This window comes from Mustela lutreola, chromosome 4 (genome assembly GCF_030435805.1).
Source record: "Mustela lutreola isolate mMusLut2 chromosome 4, mMusLut2.pri, whole genome shotgun sequence".
NCBI lineage: Eukaryota > Metazoa > Chordata > Mammalia > Carnivora > Mustelidae > Mustela > Mustela lutreola.
The window spans coordinates 3,057,737-3,084,276 of NC_081293.1; the positions used below are offsets into that span (position 1 = coordinate 3,057,737).

The 26,540-nt window shown below is 49.6% G+C and overlaps 1 protein-coding gene and 1 long non-coding RNA gene across 2 annotated transcripts in view; one reads left to right on the forward strand and one right to left on the reverse strand.

Annotated features, from left to right (window-relative positions):
- MGMT (O-6-methylguanine-DNA methyltransferase) overlaps positions 1 to 26,540 on the reverse strand; it is a 277,054-nt gene that overhangs the window by 230,804 nt on the left and 19,710 nt on the right. The window lies entirely within an intron of this gene.
- Positions 392 to 3,217, forward strand: LOC131830538 (uncharacterized). Its single transcript, XR_009353203.1, has 3 exons — positions 392 to 470; positions 2,690 to 2,753; positions 2,898 to 3,217. It is a non-coding gene; the product is annotated as an uncharacterized LOC131830538 (long non-coding RNA).

Here is a 26,540-nt window from a genome sequence, read left to right on the forward strand (position 1 = left end):
TGCTCAAGAGTCCACTCAGAAACAGCCTCTTGCTGTCTGGGAGCCCAGGGATAAGGGACGCTGGGAAACAGCCCCGGTTTGGACCCAGGTAAGAAGCCATTGAGACACACTGGTGGCTCTGAGCCACCATGAGCTCCCATGAGACCCATGAGCTCCGAGCACAGCCACACTCCCCCAGCACAGAGCACAAGCAAGCCTCTGGCCTTGTGACTGGTCACATGACTGGTGACCAGACACAAGTCTGCCTTCCCCGAAGTTCTGCTGCCACCCCACATGGGGCACAACTATGTCACTTTCTAGACCCGATGTTCTACCATGTTGGTATTTACATTGTGATGTTCTGTAAATTCCGGAAGGTCTCCACGGCCACTGACGGCGTATATCATTTTTGCTCTGGATGTATGTGATGTTAGTGACCCATCAAGATAATTGTAAAAATCTGGCTGAGTTTCCAAAAAGGCAGAAAATAAGTAAGTGCCACAGAAGTCACTGCTTCACCTCATTACAAGCAAGACATATGGGACCTGAAGTCATAAAACATTACTTAAGGGGATGGCGGTTGTTTTCCCAAGCTGCTTTGTATCGATTAAAGCTTTTTATTAAAATTAATCCAATAAAGTTTTAAGTAGTGGATTTCCATTTTAGAGGCATTCTTGACCACATCTGGAAAGAGAGCGCAGTCTGTCGGGTGACATCACGGCCACTCCCGCAGAGACTCAGCCCGGGGCAGCTGGGGCTCACCTACGGATCACACCGCTAACCACATCCGGCTCCCGAGCGCCACCGCAGCCGGCAAGGAAGGAGGCACCTGCCCTCTTTGCAGGTTCCCCCTCGCAGGAAGGACCCCAGGAGGACCCTAGCACGCCCACCGCCCCTACTCACTCCCAACCCCACTCAGCAAGCCTCATCCCGCCGCGGCGACCTTAGCCTGTGGGATTCCCCATTACAGCACTTCAGCAGAACGCGCTCCCTCGGGCCCCACGTTTCCAACAGCAAAACCAGACATCAGTTGTGATGAGACAGACGCTCACCCTCTGCAGGGCAGTGGAGCCTGGGCCATGGGCCAGGACGTCCCACGCTGGGGTGGAAGCAGCAGGGCTGGGAAAGAGGAGCGAGTGACCCGGTGAAGAAATGAGAGCGAGACTGGACGGGGCGGCCGGGAGCAGACGGTGCCCCAGTCCCGCCCGACGTGCAGCCGCCCTGCCCACTCACCGGCTCGTACTTGGGGGTAAGAAGAGGCCCTTCAAGGAACATCTGCTCTGCTTTCTTCACTTATGATGCGTTTCTTAGCAGTAGGCATTCAACCGCATATTTGGGGAGAAAATGTTCTTTTAGCGGTTCTGGTCAATGCAGGCATAGCCCTTTTCGCAGAGCGCCGTCTCGTAAGTACGCCTGCTCTGACCATCCATAGACCCATTCTTACGTTGGATTTTGTACCCACTGATGTCAAACCCCTTACAAAATAGTTGAGGACGTCAAGGTCTCCACCTCTGGCCCACACGCCAGCTGTCTCTGAAGATACCTCATACTGAGCCAGATGCTCCGGATGTATACGGAACATTCCATCTAGGAGGCTGTCATTACTACGAAAGCACCCATTGTCCCTTTAACTGGCCATCTTAGGACTGCCCTGACGCGTCGCTAAAACGTCCTGGGACAGGCTTCCCTCCCTGCCCAGGCAAGCTGCAGGGCTTACCCAGTGGAGCGCTGTCTCTCGGAGCGGCTCTGGATGGGAAGCCCCTGCCTGGAATGGACGTGGGCCCAGTAACAATGTCACAGACACAGAATCAGGTCCCTGATTTTGTCTGCTCTGCGGAGTATGGGTCCTACTGTGTTGCAGCCCTGTCCCTGGGCTCGACTGAGCTTCCAGAGTGCCCCCCACACTGGCCTAACCCTCTGCCCCAGGCTTCAGCAACATGCGCCATGCGGTCGCCCTGCATATGTGTCCTCTCAGAAAAGACGGCAGGCCCATCACACCCATAGGTGGCCACGCTGGTAGGCAGTTAGCACATGTCTCTGACTTTCCTGAATGCTCTGGCCCAAGCTGTTCCCCTCCCCATCCCCTGATGCTAGCAGGAGCGGAGCAGTAGAGAAGGGGCTGATCCAAGCTTGTCTCTTGCAGGCCGTGCCAGTCTGCAGGGGACAGGTCAGAGTCAGACGCCACCACCCAGTGTGCCAGACCCATCCCCAGCTGCTGGCCAAGGGTCAGGGTGGCCCTGGGTCCCGGGCGGGCTCACTGTCTAACAAAGTGGGGGGAAAGCCATCACATCAAGCCAGGAGGAACTGGAACAGTTTAAATGAAAATTGAATGTATAATACAGAAAAGTTATTTTTGCTAAGTTATTTGGTTTGAGGCATCTGTGACACACATGCAGAAAAGGTACACCTAAAATCCACACTTACACACAGAAGCTTGAATCAATAAAAACAGAGACTAACTGGTAACCAATTTATCTACAAATGACACAGAGCCTAAGCATCGTGCACAGACTTTTCCTTGGAAATAGGCATTATTACAAAGTCATATGTAAGCCAGTCCCAATCTTTGTTCAAATAATTGATTGATGTAATCATATCTCCCTCATATGTTCCCACTACCATGAGGAACACTTCTACAGTGTATTTCAAAAACTAGCAAAAATGTAAAATTATAAAATTTAACTGGTACATTTTATCTCAATTACAACAGAGCGAGTTCTTCAAACAATATTCACAGATGAAAATCTTATGGATCTGCAATGTTAATTTCAAAGGTACCTTGAATTAGAAGGAAAATTCAGACTGTCACAGAATGAAAAGCTTTGATAATTAACTACTTCTTTAAACTCTAAGACCTAGCCTATTAGCAAGCAAACTAACATTAAATATCTTTTCTTTCATGTTTTTTTCAACAAAAGGATACTGCCATTTTCTCCATTTCTACAAGATTCTCCGTGGGGTTTGAAACGTACCGCTGGGAACGAGTCACTGGGGGTAGGGGGGGTTGAGCAGCACCTGTCCAGAGGGCAGCGAACACGCAAACTTGGGGAAGTCACAACACGTGTCCTGATGAAACCCTAGATGGTCCCTGCCCTGGTCTCACCATCCTGCCCAGGGATAGTCCCTCAGGTGCCGGTCTGGAGACTCAGCAGGAGCCAAGCTGAACTGATGACCAGGTGCCTTAGATACAACATCCCAGATGATCCTTCTGTTTAAAAATGATCAAATACACCTCTTTTTATTGTGCTAAAATTAAGATAGTGTTGTTCGCGTTAAGCATTTGTCAATGTACTATTCCGCGTCACCACATACATTCAAAATGCACCTCTGCCCAAAACATTCTTATCATGCCCAGCAGAAACGGTACCCCACCGCACACCAGCTCCCTCGACGGAAACGGTACCCCACCGCACACCGGCTCCCCCGACGGACACGGTACCCCACCGCACACCGGCTCCCCCGACGGACACGGTACCCCACCGCACACCGGCTCCCCCGACGGACACGGTACCCCACCGCACACCGGCTCCCCCGACGGACACGGTACCCCACCGCACACCAGCTCCTCACTCCCTGCCAAACCCTGCCACCCACCCTCCCACTCTGTCTCCATGTGGAGCCTCACGGAGCTGGGATCAGACAGCGTTCTTCTGCGGCTGACTCACGTCACTGAGCACAGTGTCCTCGAGGGTCCTGCGTGTGGTAGCAGGCGTTAGTTTCTTTCCTTTTGAAGGATGACTAACATCCCACCGTGTGGACGAACCATCTTTGTGGCTTACCCATTTGATCCTCAATGGACATCCGGGTTGTTTCCGACATTTGATACTTGGGAATAGTGCGGTGAACTTGGCTTTACAAACACCCGTGTACAACTCTGCTTTCCATTCTTTTGGGTGTATACTCAGAAGCAGAACTGCTGGATCCTACAGCTAGCCTGTGCCTAGCATTCCGAGGACCGGCTCACGGCTTTCCACAGCAACCGCCCCCCCTCACACCCCCACCCACAGCATACGAGGGTTCCAATTTCTCCATATGCTCACTAACACTTGCTAGAAATGCTGTCAAATACACTTCTTACATTCAGGACACCGCACACTGCAGACTCTAATTCAATAATTGTTTTTTGCATCACTAGCCCACAACTCAATCTAATAACAGGACTCGCTGTTTCCTGACCTCGCCTGCATTTCCTGTGTGCCGGGCATCTGTATAGCTCTCTAATTCTTACAAGAGTCTGCAAATTAGGCGCATCCATTTCTCTGATGACAAAAAACCCAAAGCTCAAACAAGAAAGCGACTTTTCCGGAGCCCCGGGGTGGGTCACAGGGGCGAGGACGTCTGACTCCGGGGTGCGGAATATGCACTGGGGGAGGCTAGTATAGGCATTCTATTAATTGTGGATTAAATTACCATGCAACAGGAAAAAAAAAAAAAACAAAATGAATATATCAACACTCGTCTTCGCTGGGATTCCTAAGGAAAAGGCTAAAGCAGGTGTTGAAATCAGAACTGGGTTAATATGGAGAAGTATGATGGGAGCGACCCTCTGCGCAGCCCGCAAGAAAGCGCAATTGTGAGCCAGCGCAAATGACAGCTCCAGGGACTGAACTCTGGGGACCTGCTGGCACCTGACTGTCCCTCTTGTGTAGGACTGGGAGCGCCAAACCGACGCTTGTTTCGTTCTGCCTCCCCCAAGGCCCTGGTTACCGTATCCAGATACTCGGTAAATTGAATTTGCGGCCCTTTCTCACCAGCCACATGCCCAGGGCCCAGCCCCGCTCTAAACCCTTGACCTACGAAGATAACAGCCTACCCAAACCCAGCAACACAGAAGAGACGGCCTCGGAAGGAAAGAAGCCCGAGAGCTGGTCCACTCTGGGGCAGGCCATCATGCGTCTCGGGGAATGCAGAATTGGCAGGAGTTGGGGGGTTCAGGTTCTGCAGCCCTACCGGCCCCCAGGTGGTGCAGGGGTGCCTGCAGCTCCAGAACCAGACAGATATAGCCGAGTCGGGGTGCTGAGGCCCCCATGGCCATCTAGACGTCTGTGGCCCTTTGTATATACTAATGTCCCCAAATATCCCTAAGAAGGTCTCCATCTCACTCTAAAAAACTGAGAGCCAGGTGTACATGGCTTTTGTGACATAAAATACGCTTATAATGCTTACAACAATTCATTTGGACCCATCATTGCTTTGGACACTAAGAAACTCCCTGCTTAATTCTCATCCTATTCTGAGCCATTTTACAAAAAAAAAGTGTGCCCCATATTTAGAATACCAGCCTCATTTTTTAAAAAATTTTCAGCGTAATAGTATTCATTATTTTTGCACCACACCCAGGGCTCCATGTAATCCGTGCCCTCTCCAATACCCACCACCTGGTTCCCCCAACCTCCCACCCCCCGCCCCTTCAAAACCCTCTGATTGTTGTTCAGAGTCCATAGTCTCTCACGGTTCACCTCCACTTCCAGCCTTTTTTTAATCCCCTGCACTGTTTCCCTGTGCCTGATTCCCTCCTCTATGTCATAAGTATTTTTCATTTTTGTAAGTATATACGCTTCTCTAAGCATCCTAAAATTCTTCCTTGGCACACAACTGATACAGATCTATAAAAATTACAAAAATACCTGAAATGACCAGCGAGCCTGTGATTTACGACAGCTTTAGACCTGTCAGACGTGGTTCCCATATGACCTGCATCTCACCCATTCTCCTACCTCTGTTCCAAGAGTCTTCCCCAAGATCTGTGGCTCCCACCATACTACTCATCTGCCGAGCTGAGTCTCTAAGGGCCACAGCCACCGGCCCCACCAGGGCTCACGGCCACACAGAAGGTGCAGTGCGATAAACCGAACCCCATTCCGAGCCGCCGTGAGCTGACCACGAGCTGACCATGAGTTCAGGCCCTGAGGGATGGGGGATAAGCATAAGCTGATACACGAGGCCTTAGGGAGGTGCTCCCCAGCTCTCCAGCCAGCACGTGCCCCCGACACTGCTGCGAGGGGCCCCAAGGAGCACAACACAGAACCTCACGCCAGCACTTCGCCCAGTCTTACCTGCCGTTCCAGTATTTCCCCCAAAACCACATATTTTTGACAACTGTATTATACGTTAGCCTCTATGAAATGTCCGATAAATATTCTCCGGGGCATCACAATATCTCCTTTTCTTAGCGGGCTACCCCCTAATAACGGTGGGTGTCCTTCTGGGCCCTGTGGTCTTCCAAGGAGAAAGAGAAGGGGGTTCCTTGGGCAGAAGTGCAGCCTGCTAATGGGGGCTGCCTGGGTCAGAGACGTGCAGGAGGGCAGAGCAGAGACGTCTGCTCTGCTACTTCCCGGATGTGCACGGAGCAGGGCCGAGCACCTCTGACTTCCCTTCCAGCACGAAGCCTGATGATTATGCCCATTGCTTGTGTAGGGACCAGTCTGGGCCTGCACGCAGACCTTAGGCTCTTCTTCCTCTTAAATGCTGGCTCTGGAACAATTTCATGTCACTCTTTCATTCAAAGCTAGTAGACAGGAGAAGCTCTTTAATATTTAACAGTTAATTTTAAAAAATGTAAATATTATATACACAGATTTCAGAGAAATAAGCAGACTTTATATTCTAGTATCATATATAACCAAGGGAAAGCTAAATAGATAACAGAGAAATAAATTATCTGGCAGAGTAGAATTACTTGTCTAAAGTCACCTCTGGATAAACAGGAAAACATAACATAGCAATTATAGCATCTCTAAATCATTCTACCGTAGAATTTTCACTGAAGATTTAGTCATTCTATCAATTTTCAACAACTTGGAACTAAAATAATTAACCACTATTATAGTTAAATATTTTCTACTTGGGAAAGCACAACTTTTTCTACAGGAATAACATGAGAGCTCAAAGAAATGTGAACGTGGCAGGCAAACACCAAGAGGAAGAGCCACAGAAATGAGTACGGGAGCCGCAGGTTTGTACAGTTCTCCAGCATGCGGTGCGGACGGGAGATGCAATTTTGAATGTGGTCTCGCGGGGCAGGACGCGCCATGTGTGTCGTCTGAACGACAGCTCACACACGATGGGAACGCAATAAAAATTAAACCATCATGAGAGTAAACTTTATCCCGCAGCTTAAAGCAATATATATTCCAGACACTTTTGGATAGCAATAATAAACATCTCATATAGGAAAGGCAAAAATTTCAACCCAAAAGGAAAAAGCAAACAGAACCCTTGCAAATCCCAACAACGGACAAGGACGCGGCTTCACGCAGAAATTACACCAACGGCTTCCTCACATCAAGCCTGCCAGGGCTACTTTCTTGAAACAAGTGGCCGAACGATCTGATTTCATTAAATTCCATTTTATTGATTGGCTCTTTGAAATAAGTGATTAGCTATATCCAGAAGCCTCTTCATGACAGAAAATATTGCCTTTGTTTTCAAGCAGGTAAACAATCGGGCCTAAGCTTGGTTTTCCAAATAAACTAAATCTGTCTTATATGGGAGAGGTCAGCAGCCTCTCACTGAGACACGCTGAACCTCCTTCCAGCCTCCTGGTCTACACCACGTTCAACTGCAGACAACTTTCCCCGAGCTCTCCAGACCCCACAGTGCCACCCCCTTCCTCTGGCACACCCGTCCCCTTCGGGCCCTCGGGAGCACCAGACCCCGACGCTTCCCACACCCCGTCACGTAGGAGGGCACCTGTCTCCACGCAGGTCCTCCTGAAGTAGGGGCTGGTAAGGGGAGGGTGAGCTCAAGAGGGTATGGCCCTTAGAATGTCCTAAAGGAGGGTTTTCACACTACAATCTAACCCCCCCTTGCTGGCCATCAGTTGTGAAAAAACCTGTGTGACCAAGGGGCTGGAGATGGACATGGGCTGAGACGTCCTACAGGGCCCTCTCACGGGCCTCTGAAAACCTGGGGCCTCTCCCAGGACAGAAGGAAGCAGGGGACCCCCCAAACCCATAATTCGGAGAAGAGAAGGTATCACTGCCCTGCAAAGGACTTACACTACCTGGAACCTAGTGGTTTAGCAAATGTTGTCTCTCTCATCCAAACCCTCAAACGTGCTGCAGAACAGAAGGGAAAGCTCCAGGCTGCTTCCTGGCCGCTGAAACTTAACAGCCAAAACGTACTGAAAGCAGATCCATATTTGCTTTGTGCGACTGAACGGTCTCTGCGTCTCACACGTAACTAATACCATCAAACCACCAGCAAGCGCAGCACAGCTGAAAGGAATCGAGTGTGAGCTGACAGCGGGGGCCACCCGCGGGGCCCGTCGTTCCGGCCGCTCACCGGGGCCCCTGCCAGCCAGCTCCCGGCAGCTCGGCCGCAGACACCCATCGGCTCTCCTCCCTCCTGTGCCCGGAGGCAGGACACTGGCGTTGACTGGAAAGGCTCATCCGGGGCTCCCACGTCCCCAGCACAGACGTATCCTCTTCAGATCCTGACCGAGAACCCCATCCCCTCCGGGGAGCCGTGTTCGAGCCAGGCCTTCCATGGCGTGGGCTCCACGCGGACTGGGCACTCTGGCCGGGCAGCCTTCGTCCATGTGCGAACCGTGTTCCCGGGCTTCCTTCAAGAAGGACCTGGCGCATCTCCACCCTGCCCCTTCCTCCCCTTGTTACCGGACATGGACGCGCCGTCAGGGCGATCTTACACCAACGCCCAAGGGCGAGTGGACAGAACAGGCTCGGGGCTCCCCGTCCAGGGAGTCTGCACTCAAGCCCTGGAGTCAGCGCAGACTGGAGCCCAGCAAAGCCAACCCGGGGCAGGAGCGGGCGGGGTGGGGGTGCCGGCAGCAAGGGTGTCCGTGCCGACACCCACTCCTCGTCCTCATAGCCCCTCTTGCCCGATTCTCCACTATTAAAACCTCACTTTAGAGAGAGGAAAACAGGCTTATGGTGATCTGACATAAGCTGTTCAAGCACACAGAGTGGCCACGAGGCAGAGCCTGGCCCGGAATCCTGACTCAGTCTGTTCTCGGGATCGGCTCCCAGATCTGTATGTCACCCTAAAAAGGACCCAGAGAAAAATGCTCAAAGAAGATTCCTTGAAAAATAAGATCCAAATTCAAAGACCAAGAAAATCTTTATGGAAGGAGGAGTTTTGAAGGATGCATAGGAGTTCAAAGGGGTTGAGGGAGAAGGTATTTGTAAGTAGAATGGAAGTGTGCGGAGACACAGGAAGAAAACGACGGGGCACGACTTCCACAGAGTAAGCAGACGGCTGCTAGACGGACAGACTGCAAGCTGATGGATGGGTGAGCACCAGGACTGACTGAGGCCTCAGAGCAGCGTGAGGCCTGGGGACGTGGGTGTGTCTGGCAGCCGTGAGGGGACAGGGCACACACATGGGAGCTCCGACATTCACCTGCAGGCTGGCGGTCGTCTCACCGACCCCAGCCGGGGAGGAGTCCCTGCCCCAGGAGGGCTGAGGAGTGAGTGGAGGGGCACAGGACTCTCAGGACCCCCACAGCACTGGGACACTCTCTGCTGTGCATGTGCAGGGGCTGGAGGAGGCCGAGGAAAGCCAGGGAGGAGACAAAGTTGGCAGCAGCAGACTCCTGCCTGAGAGCGTTGTGCCGCGGGTAAGAGAGGAGCCAGAACGCCACGGCGGTAGAGGAAACGCTTGGCTGTGGATCACAGCTGGGATCCCCCGTGGCACCACTGGCAGTTGGGGCCAGACCCCCGCAGCAGCGGTGGGACCTATGTGCTGTGGGGTATCTACCCATGTCCCTGGCCTTCACTCCCCAGATGCCAGCAGCACCTCATCAGCAGGGGCACCCAGAAATGTCTCAGGGACAAACACAACCTGGGCAGCGAATCATCCCCACTTATAACCAATAGGCTCACAAAGGGATATGAGAACAACTAGAAATTCCAAGCTGCCCAGGCCCAGAGGACTCCAGGGTGTCTGGCATACTCAGCACAGCCCCAAGAAAACACAAACCTAGAAGCGTCAGGGCAATCATCTCAGGAGCCCTGTGATTATTGTGAGCAAATAATGAAGAATTTTCCAATGCGATCCAATGCAACTTCTGGTACAGCGCACTGGGAGCACAGGGAAGTCACACACTGTGTGCACGGCCAGACAACAGCACACAGCAGCCTTCAAGGACCTGAGATGCGGAGCTTACCCGAGAGCAATGTGACCAGTTCTAAAGCAAAGGCCAGCTGGGATGCGTCCACACTAGGACCAAGAGCCACCACGTGACTGAGCTCGGTGATAATTTACAGTCCCCAACTTCAGCTTTTAAGTCAAAATTATTATTGTATATGATATTTACATGTGACATTGATATGTAATATTTTAGTTGGTCTACACTGTAACATATAAATGCACGCAGGGCTAATCACAAAGCCCTTTCTTGTCTGTCGTTTTCATCTTTGTCTAAACGGAGGGAGCCAGGAGGCTACTACAGCAGTGTGCAGCTCGCATCAGACTAGAGAACAGAAGAGGGCCCACAGGAGACGCCATCTACCACTCAATCTCCTTATTTCACTTACTTGAGCTTACACTTCCCCTTACTGTTCCTGGAAAAAAATCCCAGTGGTTTAGCTTCCTGGGGATATTCTACTCTATGTTCCCTAGGTGTATGTGCTCACAAGGAAAACATCAGACCAGTGTCTTCTTCCCAAAAGCAACAGTAGGAGGCACACACTGCTCATTGTCATCTATGACACATCCCAAAGTCGGCTGCACTGTCCAGATCTTCTGTGGTCTTCATTAGATGTCACACACATCACCTGCATTAGAAATTTTATCAGCAAGTGGGAAAAAAAACAAAGACCACACCCAGGCACCCAGACCTGGGTACAGATGGGCAGCTGGTGGAAGTGCACGCCCATGGGGAGGCTAACCTGGCCGGAAACCTCACCTCCAGCTGCCCCTGTGGCATGCAATGGCCCAGGCCCCTCATGAAGAGGGCTCCTGGGAGGTCTCCACCTAACTGCAACCTGGCTGGGGTGTGATGCTCCAGAACTGGGGGTCCTCGCCTGGCTTTCTCAACGGGGGGTGCTGGGAACCTGAAGGCAGTTTCACTGGTCACAGTGACTGCCTGAGCTAGGAACATGCAGAAGGTAGGAGTCAGAAATGCAGCATGTTCTGGAAGATACGGGATCAGAGTCATCCTGCATCCTGTGACACTTTCCAAAGTTCTGCAGCACCCCCAAACGAAGCACAAGCACACTTACCCTATGTACACGTGGACCCGCTGGAGTTTCCCGCACACACAGGGCTTCGCAGCAATGCAAGCCATCTACAACTCAGTGGGAAGGCGGGCTCTGTCTTCTTTGGAACTAAAGTCATCTACTGTTTCAGAAAAGCTATGCGGCTGATGTCAATGCTGATCAAATCAGGAGTGGCCACGAAGCAAACTGGGCTGGGTCCCCTCCTAGCTGCTGGGCTCAGGGTGCACACACACGTTCACTTACCCGAGTTCCAGCCGAGTCCCGCCCCGCTACTACTGTTCTGTATACACAGAATCACCTTATAAATTACTGCCCTTTACTTGCATCTTACTTTTACTATTTAACACTAGTACACGTAGGTGGATATCATCTAAGAGTTTCATTTCAGGGTTGTGAAGGGCAGGTTACAAGCCACAGGGACCTAAAGAGGGGACCCTGGGTCTGCCCCTGATGGAAACCGTCACACCGTGATGGGAAATCCCCAGGATGCACGCAGACAGGAAGACAAAGCCCATTTATAAGAACATTCCCTACACTTCAAAACCATAGCTGTGATACTTAACCTTTGATATCTAAGTGATTTAATAAAATAGTCTTTAAAAATCTGTTAATACCCCACCCCCAAACTACTAGAACTCATACAGCAATTCAGCAACGTGGCAGGATACAAAGTCAATGTACAGAAATCAGTGGCTTTTTTATACACTAACAATGAAAATACAGAAAGGGAAATTAGAGAATCGATTCCATTTACTATAGCACCAAGAACCATAAGATACCTGGGACTAAACCTAACCAAAGAGGTAAAGGATCTGTATTTGAGGAACTACAGAACACTCATGAAAGAAATTGAAGAAGACACAAAAAGACGGAAGACCATTCCACACTCTTGGATCAGAAGAATAAACATTGTTAACATGTCTATACTGCCCAGAGCAATCTATACTTTTAATGCCATCCCGATCAAAATTCCACTGGTATTCTTCAGAGAGCTGGAGCAAATAATCCAAAAATTTGTATGGAATCAGAGGAGACCCCGAATTGCTAAGGAAATGTTGAAAAACAAAAATAAAATGGGGGGCATCACGTTACCTGATTTCAAGCTTTACTACAAAGCTGTGATCACCAAGACGGCATGGTACTGGCATAAAAACAGACACATAGACCAGTGGAACAGAGTAGAGAGCCCAGATATGGACTCTCAACTCTATGGGAAAATAATCTTTGACAAAACAGGAAAAAATATACAGTGGAAAAAAGACAGTCTCTTCAATAAATGGTGCTAGGAAAACTGGACAGCTATATGTAGAAGAATGAAACTCGACCATTCTCTTACACCGTACACAAAGATAAACTCAAAATGGATAAAAGACCTCAACGTGAGACAGGAATCCATCAGAATCCTAGAGGAGAACATAGGCAGTAATCTCTTCGATATCAGCCACAGCAACTTCTTTCAAGATATGTCTCCTAAGGCAAAGGAAACAAAAGCGAAAATAAACTTTTGGGACTTCATCAAAATCAAAAGCTTCTGCACAGCAAAGGAAACAGTCTACAAAACAAAGAGGCAACCCACGGAATGGGAGAAGATATTTGCAAATGACAGTACAGACAAAAGGCTGATATCCAGGATCTATAAAGAACTCCTCAAACTCAAAACACACAAAACAGACAATCATATCAAAAAATGGGCAGAAGATATGAACAGACACTTCTCCAATGAAGACATACAAATGGCTAGCAGACACATGAAAAAAAATGTTCATCATCACTAGCCCTCAGGGAGATTCAAATTAAAACCACATTGAGATATCACCTTACACCAGTTAGAATGGCCAAAATTAGCAAGACAGGAAACAACGTGTGTTGGAGGGGATGTGGAGAAACGGGAACCCTCTTACACTGTTGGTGGGAATGCAAGTTGGTGCAGCCACTTTGGAGAACAGTGTGGAGATTCCTCAAGAAATTAAAAATAGAGCTTCCCTATGATCCTGCAATTGCACTACTGGGTATTTACCCCAAAGACACAGATGTAGTGAGAAGAAGGGGCATCTGTACCCCAATGTTTATAGCCCATGGCCACAGTCACCAAACTGCAGAAAGAACCAAGATGCCCTTCAACAGACAAATGGATAAGGAAGATGTGGTCCATAGACACTATGGAGTATGATGCCTCCATCAGAAAGGATGAATACCCAACTTTTGTAGCAACATGGACGGGACTGGAAGAGATGATGCTGAGTGAAATAAGTCAAGCAGAGAGAGTCAATTATCATATGGTTTCACTTATTTGTGAAGCATAACAAATAGCATGGAGGATATGGGGAGTTAGAGAGGAGAAGGGAGTTGAGGGAAATTGGAAGAAGAGGTGAACCATGAGAGACTGTGGACTCTGAAAAACAATCTGAGGGTTTTGAAGGGGTGGGGGGTAGGAGGTCGGGGTGCCAGGTGGTGGGTATTACAGAGGGCACGGATTGCATGGAGCACTGGGTGTGGTGCAAAAATAATGGATACTGTTGTGCTGAAAATAAATAAAAAATAAATTATAAAAAAAAATCTGTTAACATTCACTCCAGAGGAAATACCAAAAAGAGAGTAAAACATTCGATCCCCTGGACCCAAAACAATTCAAGACCGCCTGGACCCGACTTTTGGAAAAGCTGGTGTCAGAAACCGCTATCATGCAGCAGGTAATGCGCGGTATTGCAACTGGGCGTAACACAATAAAAGATATTACCTTCAAAATGCATTACTGTTGCCAATTATAAGAATCACTTCAACTTAATTTCAAAAGCACAATCATCCTCAACAGAAAGAGTCTCTTTTTTAAATTTCAAGGAGTATTACATTAAGGCAATAACTCACCTTCCAGCTATAATATCGCCCTCCCTTATTGCAACACTACATTTCATAAATACTTCTCATCGACATGTCAAGCTAATTCACGTTAATTTTATTGTATTTTGGTGCTATCTCACATTTGTGTGCAATTACCTTTATCATTTTATTGCCAAGGCAGAAAGTAATCAGAACAATTATTTGGAAACGGAGGTTTATAAATTCTAAATCACAGTTGCTGGCATTTTTGATAAAACAGCAGCTTTATCTCAGGAAGTGGCAGGGACATGGGATAAATCACGCATCAGTCAAGTGTAGCTGACCCCCAAGTGCATTGCACAATATCAGAAGTGCTTCCAAAGAAACTTTCCAGCATCATCCATCATCCTTCATAACACTAAAATAGCTACACACCTGAAGAATAGAAGCTAGAGGATAATAAACCAAAAAAAAAAAAAAAAAGAAGAAGAAGAAGAAGAAGGAGAAATCCCAAGCAGTGCGGGCAAAACCATTAACTGCTCTCCCTTTAAACTGTAAGATATGGTCCGTGCACACAAACCAATACGACGTTACAATAACTCTAAATATCTGTATTCATATTCGTCAAGCCAGTTTTAAATATAAATGAAATATGGAGCAGAGTCATAAACAGAAAAAGTGCATTTCTAGCCCACATACATTTTTATGTTGTGTCTGGGTACAGCTGCTTTTAAACCAGCCGTCTCCAGCAGGCCTGCGTGGGTAATGGTGCCGCCCTCGGTCAGCAGGTTACCCAGGCACAGCATCTCTTTGCGAGTCCTCACTTCCTTCCGAAGTTTATTGCTTAAAAAAAAAAAGGACGTAACTTGATTTTGAAGACGAGGATGAAGGGAGACGCTGAGCGCCCACACTGGTTTCTCGGTGAGTTAATGACAGGTGACAGAGAGGACTGCCATTGCACAGGCCGTCAGGAGGGTGGGGGGCCCGCTCCCCAGGCACACATCTTCCCATGGGGGAGACGGCCTCGGAGCTCAGCGGCAGCTATCCTCGGGGAAACACAACCAGCACTTTGTAGCACGCCTCTGGCACACGTTCTCCATGCCCTGTTTTGACTCCCTGTCATGAGACAGATGAAACAGCCACGCGATCATCTATTTCCTTTGCTGTCAACAAGCAAACATCCCAGGAAAGAATGTTTCCGCAGCTGTACCGCGGTGACCTCATGCCAATGGACCACTGGAAGGCCTAGCTGGTAGGAGCGAAAGTGATTAGCTGCATATGCCTGGCGCGGCGCCAGGTGCTTTACATACATTATCTCACTCACTCCTCCCAGCAAACCGAAGGTAGAACAGATTCCTTGTAGATGCGAAAACACATTGAGAGGTTAAGTAACCAGCCCAAGGGCACAGCACACAAGTCGTAGGTGGGTATTCAAGGTCAAATCAACACACTTCAAAGCCCACACTTTTGCCAGATTCATAACTGTCTCCAAGACACAGACACAGTCCTCACTGCATCCATCAGAACGGGCTCCGTTATTCTGCAGTAAGAAATGCCACCAAACACCCAGTGCGGGTCATCTCCAGGACGCTGCACACCAGCCTGACCGCCACAGCCAGGGGAAGAATGTGAGGAACCATGCACAGACATCGGAATGCTCAGCCCTCCCTACGCCAAGATCCAGACCCTTCCTAAAGACATCCAACAAGTTCCAATCCTCATCTGATGAAAACTACCAGTGCTAAGTTTGTACTTCTGTCTGCTAAGTTTTATGGTCCTTTGCCATCAGTAGACACAATTCCAGTAAGAAAGCTTCATGAAGTAGGAGTCAAGTGTAAGCTCTCACACACTACAGTGTCTGAAAAGACACAGAAAACTTTAAAACTCTTGACTTCCATTCCTCTCAGCATGAACACGGTATAACCCCTGCTGTATTAAAGTACAACCAGAATGTGTAGAGGGCTGCAAGTTCATGTCATGAAATTTTAATATATGTGTTTATAACAAACTGAAGTAAGATTCATAATGAATTACATGTAGGTAAAAAGAACCAATCCAACAAAAAATGGGAATCAAAAGAAAATGGGCTAACAGCACAAAATAAACTCAAATTAATAGTGAATGCTATGAAATTATTATTCACATGAAATTAATAGGAGAGTACCCTCAATATTTATTTTAATTTCTTCTCAACATGCAGTATTTGCGTATTTGGAAAACAAGCAAATTAGCAAAATTTCCCTATTTGGAAACATGTCATCTATTTTTGAAACAAAGGTAGCTCATTTCCTACCTATCCTGGTCCCACCTCAACCCCAAATTCCTAACCACACTTACATGAGTAATTAGAAGAATTCTGCAGGCTACTTTTTTTGCCAAGGAAGTGCAAGTATGCTCTCCTTCACAAACAGGATTTTGCCGAGCAGACCCGTTCTGCGCCTGTGACGGCAAGCAGTGACAGACACACGCTTACCCCAGTCCGCTCACTTCCCGTCATGCAGAGAGGGCGCTGTGGATCCCGAGGGTCTGGGCTCGCACCGTCAGACAAGGTCGGGGGCTCCAAGGAGACCTGCTGTGTCGGACTGGAGCTGGAGGTGTCGGGACAGACACGGCTGACTCTGCGTGCCGATGACGGAGAAGTGCTGCCTGTGCAACACGACACCAGGCAGGGTTCAGGGCCCGTATGGAGACCCCCAGCCCAGCCCGCCGAGAAGGGTCACAGCCACAGCACGTCAGCACCAACAAGCACACCAGTGCCCACACCTGGGTTCCTAAGACCATCTTCCAGGAAATGGGACCTGGGCTTCCTGTGGGAGCGCCTGAATCCAGGACGGGGCGAGGAAAGTTCAAGGTAAGTGTGAAGTGCTGGCGGCAGGATGGGCGGGTCACGGGATGCAGGCGTCGAACTCAAGGACTGCCCAAGAGCCAAAGTCGAAGCTGGCTGAGCGACACAAGCCGAGATGGTACCGCCTAAAGCCCGCAGTCCGGAAGCACAGCCACGAGTCCCAGTAACTCATCACGGAAAATACGTGGGAGAAACAACGGTTCTCCCTTAAGAATCCGCAGCAGGGGGGCGCCTGGGGGGCTCAGTGGGCTGGGGCCTCGGCCTTCGGCTCAGGTCATGACCCCAGAGTGCTGGGATCGAGCCCTGCATCGGGCTCTCTGCTCGGCGGGAAGCCTGCTTCCTCCTCTCTCTCTCTGCTGGCCTCTCAGCCTGCTTGTGATCTCTCTGTCAAATAAATAAATAAAATCTTTAAAAAAAAAAAAAAAAGAATCCGAAGCAGGAAACGAAGAAAGAAGGCAGGAAACACGCAGCATCGGGCGAAGCACACGGCAAGCACTGCTGCAGGCAAGATACACGAGCGGCGCAAACGTCCATGGGCGGACGTCTAAGAACCAACAGTGTGCGTGGTTCCGAACCGCCCCCTGGGACTCCCCACCTCCAGGGGGAACAGCAACCCGATGCCGGAGAGCCATGGCAGATCCCGCCTGCTCTGGAACCCGACGCCACGGCCGGTGCCTGCCATGAGCATGTCCTACGCCTCACGCGGGACGCCGTGGGAGGGAACGTTGCCTCTGTGCTCTTTTTAACAAAAACGTGCGACTCCATCTGATCAGGAGACAACACCACGAAGCCAAGCCAATGACATCCCACTGAGCCCCTGCCCGGCGTTCAGCAACAGCAGCCAGGTCACGGAAAGCAAGGAGAGAGGAACTGTCACAGCAGCGAAGGACGGACGGTCACTAAACGCCCTGCGGGGTCCTGGGCTGCACAGCAGAACAGAAAACGGACAGGAGTGGGACTCGCGGGCAGCCGTGAGCCAGGCCTGGGGCCGAACCCGACACTGAAGAGTGCGCTGGGGCGTCACACCTCGTTCCCTGGTAACCGCGCGGGGCTGAGCGAGGGCACAGAAGGTGTCGACACTGGGCGACCCCAGACGGATGGCGCAGAGAAACGCCTGTGCTATTTAGGCAACTCTTCTACCGGTGTAAAATTGTTCAAAACAAGTCAAAAACCCCATTCCAGCAGCATCCATGTACATGCAGGGTCGACCCTGACCCCGAAGATCGACCACTGACCTTCCTGATGGGCCCCAGGAAGGCGAGAAACATCTGCAGGGCCTTCATCAGCCGCCTCTGTGGAGGCCCACGGCCTGCAGACCGGGGAAGGCCGCAGACGGGCGTTCACATTCTCAATGAAACCCCTTCCTGCAGCTTCAGGGATTCAGAGCCTCAACGCTGCTTGTTCGCGGGGGACACGCACCGTTTGTACAGAGACTGGTCCGGGTGGGGAGTGTGAGCTGGGGCTGGGCAGTGAAAAGGTGACACAGATGGTAAATGGAGATTAGTGTCAGCGGGCCAGCAGCTGTCACATTATAAATCACACGAGGGAAGGAGTCTCCTTCTCAAAACGAGGAGCCGTTCGGAACACTTGCTCCCCAGTTTCCACCCTAACGGGCTTCTCTTGTCAAAAAAGGAAAAGAAAAAAAACAAACAGCACCAAGACTACTACACGAAGATGTAGTAATTAAAAGGGGAAAAGACTCTGTCTGAGTTTATTTAACACCACACAAAACACTACTTCTTTCCAGAAGCATCTAAGCCTGGAGATGGGCGGAGAAACGTCCGTGCTAACGGGAGCACCAAAGACAAGGTGTGTGGTGCATCCACGTCCCACGGTCACGTCAGCTGCTGTGACGGGCGCTGGGAGACCCCAGCCCGGACGTCACACCCCGAGCGGGCTCCAGGTCGGTCCACAGAACGCAGGTGGGACTCAGAGCCAGACACGGACACCGGTATTTTATTTAGACATTTTGAGAAAGAAGCCAGAGGTTGAAAGCACAGCTAGGAGAACTACACAAAGTTTGATTTTACTAAAATGTTATGTCCCTTGAGCCAAGGTATTAATCTTGTTATAAAAGTGGTCTCTCTTCTCGGTGGGCATTCATTAAACATGCATAAATTTTAAATGTGCTTTTGCTACCAGATCACACAAGAAGAGCAAACAAACACGGTGCAGGACTAAGGTGCATCGAAGTGGCTTCTGGGGGGTGGGGCGTGCTGTGCTGGGGGCGAGTCAGAGTGATGGAAAATTTCAGACCCTGGTGCTTCCCGCAAATACTTACAAAATACAGCTTTCCGTGTGTAACCATGTTTGATCTCCAAAACACAAATCATCAATTTTCTTTTCTTAAAAATGGGGAGGATAACATTAAAAGGAAGAGTCCAGATGGCAAATACTACAACCCCACTGTCCCCGTCGCTATGTGCTCAGTAAATGCAGCCACGCACACAGGCAGGTGCGCTAGTGCCTTTCCCCAAGTGGGCTGGCGCTCCTGGAGTAGACAATGCCCCATCGGTCTTGTCGGTGCCACCCCGCTGGACGAGGGAAGACATCAAACTGGCCAGTGACAGCACTGGGAATGTCATTACATTCCTGTGCCTCTGTGACCAGACACAGGGATGCGTCTTCAGGAACCCTCATCCCCGTGAAGTCCTGATGCCATTTTAACTACATGAAGAAGCCCTGCCTAGAAACAAGGAAGAAGAACCATGGTAGAAAGAGATCAGCAGGACGGACCGCGTCGCATCCGCTCCGGGCAGAGCACATGTTCATGTTACCACTTCTCCCTTTGCACGACGTACTGCAGCACTAGGCTCTATGATATAAAATGGATCCAGAATTCGGGAATATGCTCAACCAGAAGAGATGAGAATTTGTGTTCCACAAGCAAACGGGAATCTAAAAGTTGAGTAGACCATCTATCATCTGTAAGGAGTCATAATCAGAAAGTGAGATGTAGAAAGTGCGTCTATCATTGGCCTATAGAAGCTTCTGATCCATGGGGTAAAAATGCACAGAACTTTAATAAGCACTCCGTTATAACAAATAAACCCAAACACCTAATTACCAAGTGACTATTTATAGTTTCTAAAATGAATTAACCCACTTTTACGAAGCAGATATTTTAAGATTCACAGAAAAATCCTGCCCGATTCCAACATCAGATACTACATTTATTTTGCCTGGACCCAAAGGATCGAGAGATCTGTAACTATAAATCATGTTATTTGCATCATAAATTCAAAGAGAAATGAGTGTCCTTTACAAACAGCAATTATGTACAAGAGGAAACTGAATCCTAAGTTTACATTGTTAATTTTGACAAAAATCTGGAAGCCTGTCCAAGGGAGATTGCAGAGCTAACGGCAGGTGCTGCGAGTGCAGCCAGGAAGGCGCCGTTTACTTCAATGGTTTTGCAACACAAGCTACTTTTCCAGCAAAATCCCTTCTTCCCTAATTCGGCCTACTTTATATTTTTAGCGTCCTGTGCAGGCAAATTACTCTCCCCATGGAGAAGCTGCCCCTGTTCGAAGAGCGCAGAGAAGGAAGGGTACCTGATCTGCTCGCACGCAGAAAGGAACACCTAATACTCAGAGCACGAATGACCACATAAATACAATAAAGACGAGCGGGGACACCAAATGTCAGAACGCGAGTGAGGATGAAGACCCCTGAAGGCCAGCAAGTGAACACCGGCCCCTCCAGACCGGGCTGCCCGGCACGGCAGCTGCCAGCCACACAGGGCAACTTGTTTCAATGCAGATTAATTAAAATGTAAGAAAGTTAAAAATCCTATTCCTATGCTACCCTCGTGCCTCCATTCTGGATGGCACGGACAAACGTTTCCATCGCTGCCAGAGGACTGGGACTGCTGATGACGCTGTCACTTCACAGAGGAGGGAAACGGAGACCAGGAGGTAATGAGTGGAGGTCACTGAGAAACCAAGCGCCCAGAGCTCATGGGGATCCCAGAACAAGCGGAGGGCCACTCAGCATGTCATTCACTTCCACCACAGCGAGCCAAAATCCACGTGGTCGGGGCCTTGTTCAAAGTCAGACAGAAGTCCTAGCGCGCTTCCCACCCACAAGCACCCTGCAAGCAGCCGGTGGACAAGGGTCGACATGACAGGCATCAATGGCCCAAACACTACTGGGGATCCCAAACCCCAGTTGCTGGGGATCCAAAGCACCGTTGCTGAACTCAAGAAGCTGGGAGGCTGGTGAGCACTTTCTCAACCCAAGACTTCAAATATCTTTTCTACTTGGCTGAGTTCTCAAAAACACCAGAACACAACATCTTTGTGACAAAATTTTAATTCTTTAGGACAGAGTGTGAGATATAGAAATGCTGTAAATATTCAATAATGAAAGAATGTTATGTATGGTGTGGTGTGCTGTGGTGTGGTGTGGTGTGGTGTGCTATGGTGTCGTGTGGTGTGGAGTGGAGTGGTGTGGTGTGGCGGGGTGCTATGGCATCTCTAGGAATAATGTTGGCCAAAGTTCAATCACTTGGATAAATACTTATGTAAAAGGTCAGGTGAAAAGGCCAAACACGAAACTGTGATTGTGCCACGTACAGAAATTATCCCGTGTGTGTGCACGCATGTGCACGTCGTATGTGTGCACAGGTGTGTAAGTACCACACAATGAAGAAAAGGAAAAATGTCAGAAAACACCAACGGAAGAGTGGATGTCCAAGATACTGGTGTCAGCATACAAAACCTTTGAAATAATTATAATGAATATGTTCAAAACTAAGAGGAAAAGACAGAGAAAACGAATGAGAATCATGGGAAACTGGAAGGTTTTGAATAGGGAACAAACACATACGTTAACAATGAAATGGGTGCTTCACAGAGTGGGAGAATGTAAACTCTGCAACGGGGACCCCCAGGGGAAGAAAGACGGGGCTGGGCGGGGCCGCGCGCAGGTCTGGGAACAACGGCACGACAGTCCACAGAAAATGTCCGAGCCGAGAAAAGAAAAACAAAAAAACAAACAAAAAAACCCAAAACAAAACAAAACAAAAAAAACCAAAGACGAAAACGTCTAAGCCAGGGCACAGACACGAGGGCAAAGGGAAGAGGAACAGGAGCCACAAAGACAAGAGACAGCCCGCAGGTGAGGCGCGATCATTTCAGAAACGAGTCAGGAATTTTCCGAAACAGAGAACAGCAACCCGGAGAGTCATGGGGCTCAGCAAACTCCAGGTGGAATAAACCTGAAGAAAAAATCCCAGCAACAGGGAGCACAGAGTCCACTTCACGCCACGGAGAAACCGTAGCAGCAGCCCGGGGCAGAGACGCACAGTAGCTTCCACGGAGCAGCCACAGGACTGACAGCGGACTCCGCAACAGAAACCCCGGGGAGCCAGGAGACAGTGGAGGGCACACCTGGAATAAAGTAACTCGGGAAGCGACAACTGTCCCCTCCTCTCCCACGGGGACGGAAGACAGCGGGTTCAAGACCCATTCTGTCCACTGCCAACTGACCAGCACCAAAGGAAGGAAGCATGGATGAAGAAAGGAAGGGAGGGAGGAAACTTAGCAGATCTTCAAGCAGAAGGAAATCATCCTACAGGGAAGCACAGTAATGAAGACAGGAACAAAACCCACAATCAATCAATCAATCAATCAATCAGATAAATCTGCATGCTCAAAAACAACAATAGTGATGGTGATGATAGTTTTTAGTGTATTTATAGAATTAAACACAGCACGTTAAAAGCTGGGTTGGAGTTAAACAAAAGAACGTTTTATGAAGTGCCTCCTTGTTCAGGAAGTGGTAAAGGGGCAGTTTTCGGGGAGCATTAGCGAGGCAAGCATGTGTGCTGTGGTGTCTAGGTGAATCACTAACAGAGAAAGTACGTGTGTGGAATGAGGAAGTTAACAGGTGAGGAAAATGAAGGATAAAAATATTTTATTAATCTAAAAGAGGGAAAAATAATGTAGAAATAAAGGAACAAGAGATATAGATCAGTTAGAAGACAAATAGCAAACTGAAAGAATTAAACTCAACTACGTCTATAATTACTATTACTTTGAGAGAGAGCAGCCGCGTGTGCACGAGCAAGCCGCAGCAGGTGGGCAGGTGGCAGAGGGAGAGAGGAACGTCAGCAGACCGCACACCCAGCGCGGGCTCGATCTCACGACCCTGAGATCATGACCTGTGCCAAAATCAAGAGTCGGACTCAACGGACTGAGTCACCCAGACGCCCCTATAATTTTAATATGACTGGCCTAAAAGAATGAAGCTTATCATACCAAGTATTTTAAAAATCCCTATGCTATTTACACACTTTAAATATGAGGTCAAAGGCTGAACATAAAGGATAGAAAAAGACACACCATTCAAGCCTGACCCAAAGAAGGCCCACGTGATAACAGTAATGCCAGGTAATGCACATTTTGCACCTGTCAGGACATTACTATTAAAAAAAGACAGAATAACAAACGTTGGCCAGGATGGGGAAAACACGGAGCCCTCATGCACTATTGGGGGCCATGGAAAATGATGTATTTTCTACAGACAGTCAGGAGTTTCCTCAAAAATTCAGAACTACACATACAGGATCTAGCCAGTCCGCACCAGGTTGTCTGTCCTGAAGCGAAAGCAGGGATTTGAGATTCGCAGCCCCGTGTTCATGGCAGCGTTATTCACAACAGTCAAGATGGGGAGCCCCTCAAGCGTCTGTCAGTGGGTGAGCGGGTGGACAGAACGTGGTGGGTGCGCATACGATACGGAATTTCATGTGTCCACGTGACTGCGCGGGGGGGCGGGGCCAGCAATTTGGTGAAACAGTACCTTGGGTGCATCTGTGAGGGTTTTCAGACCAAGATAAGCATTTAAATCAGTATATAGAGCAAAGCAGACACTCTCCTCAACGCAGGTGGGTCACATCTAATCTGTTGAGGGTCTAAACAGAAGGAAAAACGAGGTAAAGGCAGGGAGAAATCTGCTCTCAGCCAGACCATCTTCCAGCCGGGAGGTACAACCGAGCCTCCGTCTGGCTGGAGAGCCCTAACAGGACACACAGGGGAGTGCGACTCAGCCTTCTAACAGAGGCCGCAAGCACGCACGCGGCATGAGGACACCACGCCCAGTGAGGTGAGCCAGTCACGAAAAGACAGACGCCACTGGAGTCCACGTCTGTGAGGCACCTAGAGGAGTCGAATTCGCAAAAACAGAGAGTAGAATTGTGCTGCCAGGGGCTGGGGGAGGGCGAAACGGGGAGCTCCCGCACGGGCAATGATTTCAGCTTCGCAAGATGAGAACGTCCTGGAGGGCTGAGGCACAACACCGAGCACGCCTATCCCTACTGCACTATCCACTTAGAGACGGGTAAGATGGTGAGGTTTACATCGTGTTTTACCCCAATAAAAATAATCCTAGCCAAGGCAGGTGCTCAGGCGGGAAGTGTTCATTGCAGTATAAAGATGCATTTCACAGCGATCGACAAGTCAGTTCAAAAGGAAGACCTCTCGTGCGAAATCCGCAGCCGCCTAACATCACAGTCTAAATACAGATCAGGCAAAGGACAGAGCTGAAGAAGCAGGAAAATCAAAAGTACAATTTGAGGTTTTAAAGCAACTGATGTGAGCACCCGGAGAAGAGCTCAGGCAGCGGACGGGAGCTGCGCACCGTGCCCCAACTGCCGAGGTCTCCACTGGGACGTTGCCGCCACCGCGGAGTGCACAGCACATGGACAGCACGAGCCTCGGCACACGCAGGGACCGACGTCACACCACGGGGCTCACCACCTGTAACAGTAACGGAAAGATGAGCGCAAGAAACAACAAACGTCTGGAAAACCACAGCTAAATGCCCCAGGGCCGAGCACGGAACCAGGACGGACTCGGACGCTCTGAACGGCGCGGGCACAGCACGGCCGGCAGTGGCCACATTCGGGCTGCAGGAGCCCAGCTGCACGGGAGGAGCGCTCGGCCCTGCGCCCGCACGGGAGGGAGGCGGCTGGGAATCTAGCGAGCGTCCACCCCCAGAGCCTGGAGAACGAAAGCATCAGCATCAAATTAAAACTGAAGGAAACGTGTGGAAGGAAAGAAGCGCAGAAACCCCCGAAACAGGATCAAGCACAAAGGAGCAAAACAAGAAGCGCAACAGCAAAACCAACCCAGTGGCCGCGGAAGCCAGGGACTGACAGCCGTCGCGGGAGAGGAGGACAGTGTCCCGGCAGCAGGAGCTCGGGCGCTGAACGAGGCAGAGACCCAGGAACGCTGGCACAGGCTACGACACCACGACCCAGCGGCTGGTGCGGTGGGGAGTGCCCGTGTCCTGAACGAGACAGACACCCCCCCTCCCGCACACGCGCCGGGACGCAGTCGCCCACAGACTGGGCTCTCATGCAAGGCTGATGAGGGCGGCAGCCTCTGGGCCCCACACACGCACCAGGACGTAACTGGAAGTGTATCAATCTGCTCCAGTGGTGAGAACAATTCACTGCACACGCTGTGGTCCGAACACCCCCATCTGTCCTGATGGTCCTCTGGCTCGGAAGGGCCACTAGTCCGGCCAGGCCTCTGCTCAGGGTCTCAGAGACCAGTCCCGGTGTGGGCCGGGTCAGGCAGATGCTACTGCTTGGCCAGCATGTGTGGTCACTGTGGAGGCCGTTCCCCCAGCTGGAGAGCTCGGGCCGAAGCAACCGCCCTCGGCACCTTGTCCCACCACCCAGCACCTCAGCCACAGAGCCACAGAGAGCACCACGCTGGCCTCCGACCCATGTCCCCTTCCACCACCAGCCGGGCAAACCCACTACTGCGAAGGAGCCCACGTGATTACTGGTCAGGACCACTCCCAAACTCTCCCAATCTTGAGGTCAACTGACACGTGACCTCAACCACATTTGAAAAGTCCCTTCTTCCACGAAATGCAGCCATTGCAGGAGTAACGTCAGACAAAGGTCAGGGGTGCCCCCTTAGTATTAACCTACCACCAACATTGATAATGAAGCCATAAATAAAAATCTCCATGTTTTGAAATTTTAAAATACTTACAAATAACTCCTTTCCAAGAAGGAAATCATAATGAAAGTTAAAAGTTCTCTGAAAAGGCTGACGAGCGAAAACAGACCTACTACAAGGATGGATGCTGTGGGAAATCGGCAAAGCGAGAGGGGAGACGGTGTAAGGGAAGCCTTTAATTTGGGAGACAGAAACAGGACAGAGAATAAGAAACAGGAGGAAACAGTGGCAGAAACTTATGAACTATTAGATCATCTAAGACACGATATGTGGCCCCACAGTCAAATCTGGTCCTAAAGACTACACAGACTGGCCAACTCGCCTGCGATCGGACAAGGAAAGAACGTGAAAATAAGCAACCGTGAGAAATGAAGACAGGGACGTAATTCTGGAGATTTAAAACTCGAGAGAACACCAGGAACTATATCCCCCCCAAAAATTGAAAATCTGGCTTAATATAATTAACCTAACTATAGCTTCAAAAAAATAAATAATCTTATAACTAAAAGAGCAACTAAATCACTAATTAAAAGGTCTTCCCACAAATACCAGGCAGGCTACAAAGGCAAAATGTACCAAATTTTGCAAGGAAAGATCATTGTGATCTAAGCTCTTCTAGAGAATAGAAAATAGAGAGTGGCAAACTCAGTCATGAGTCAGGTTATCTTTGAAAGCGAGACCAGACAGGGATGCTCTAAGAAAGGAAAAGACTGGGCAATCTCATTCATAAACACAGAC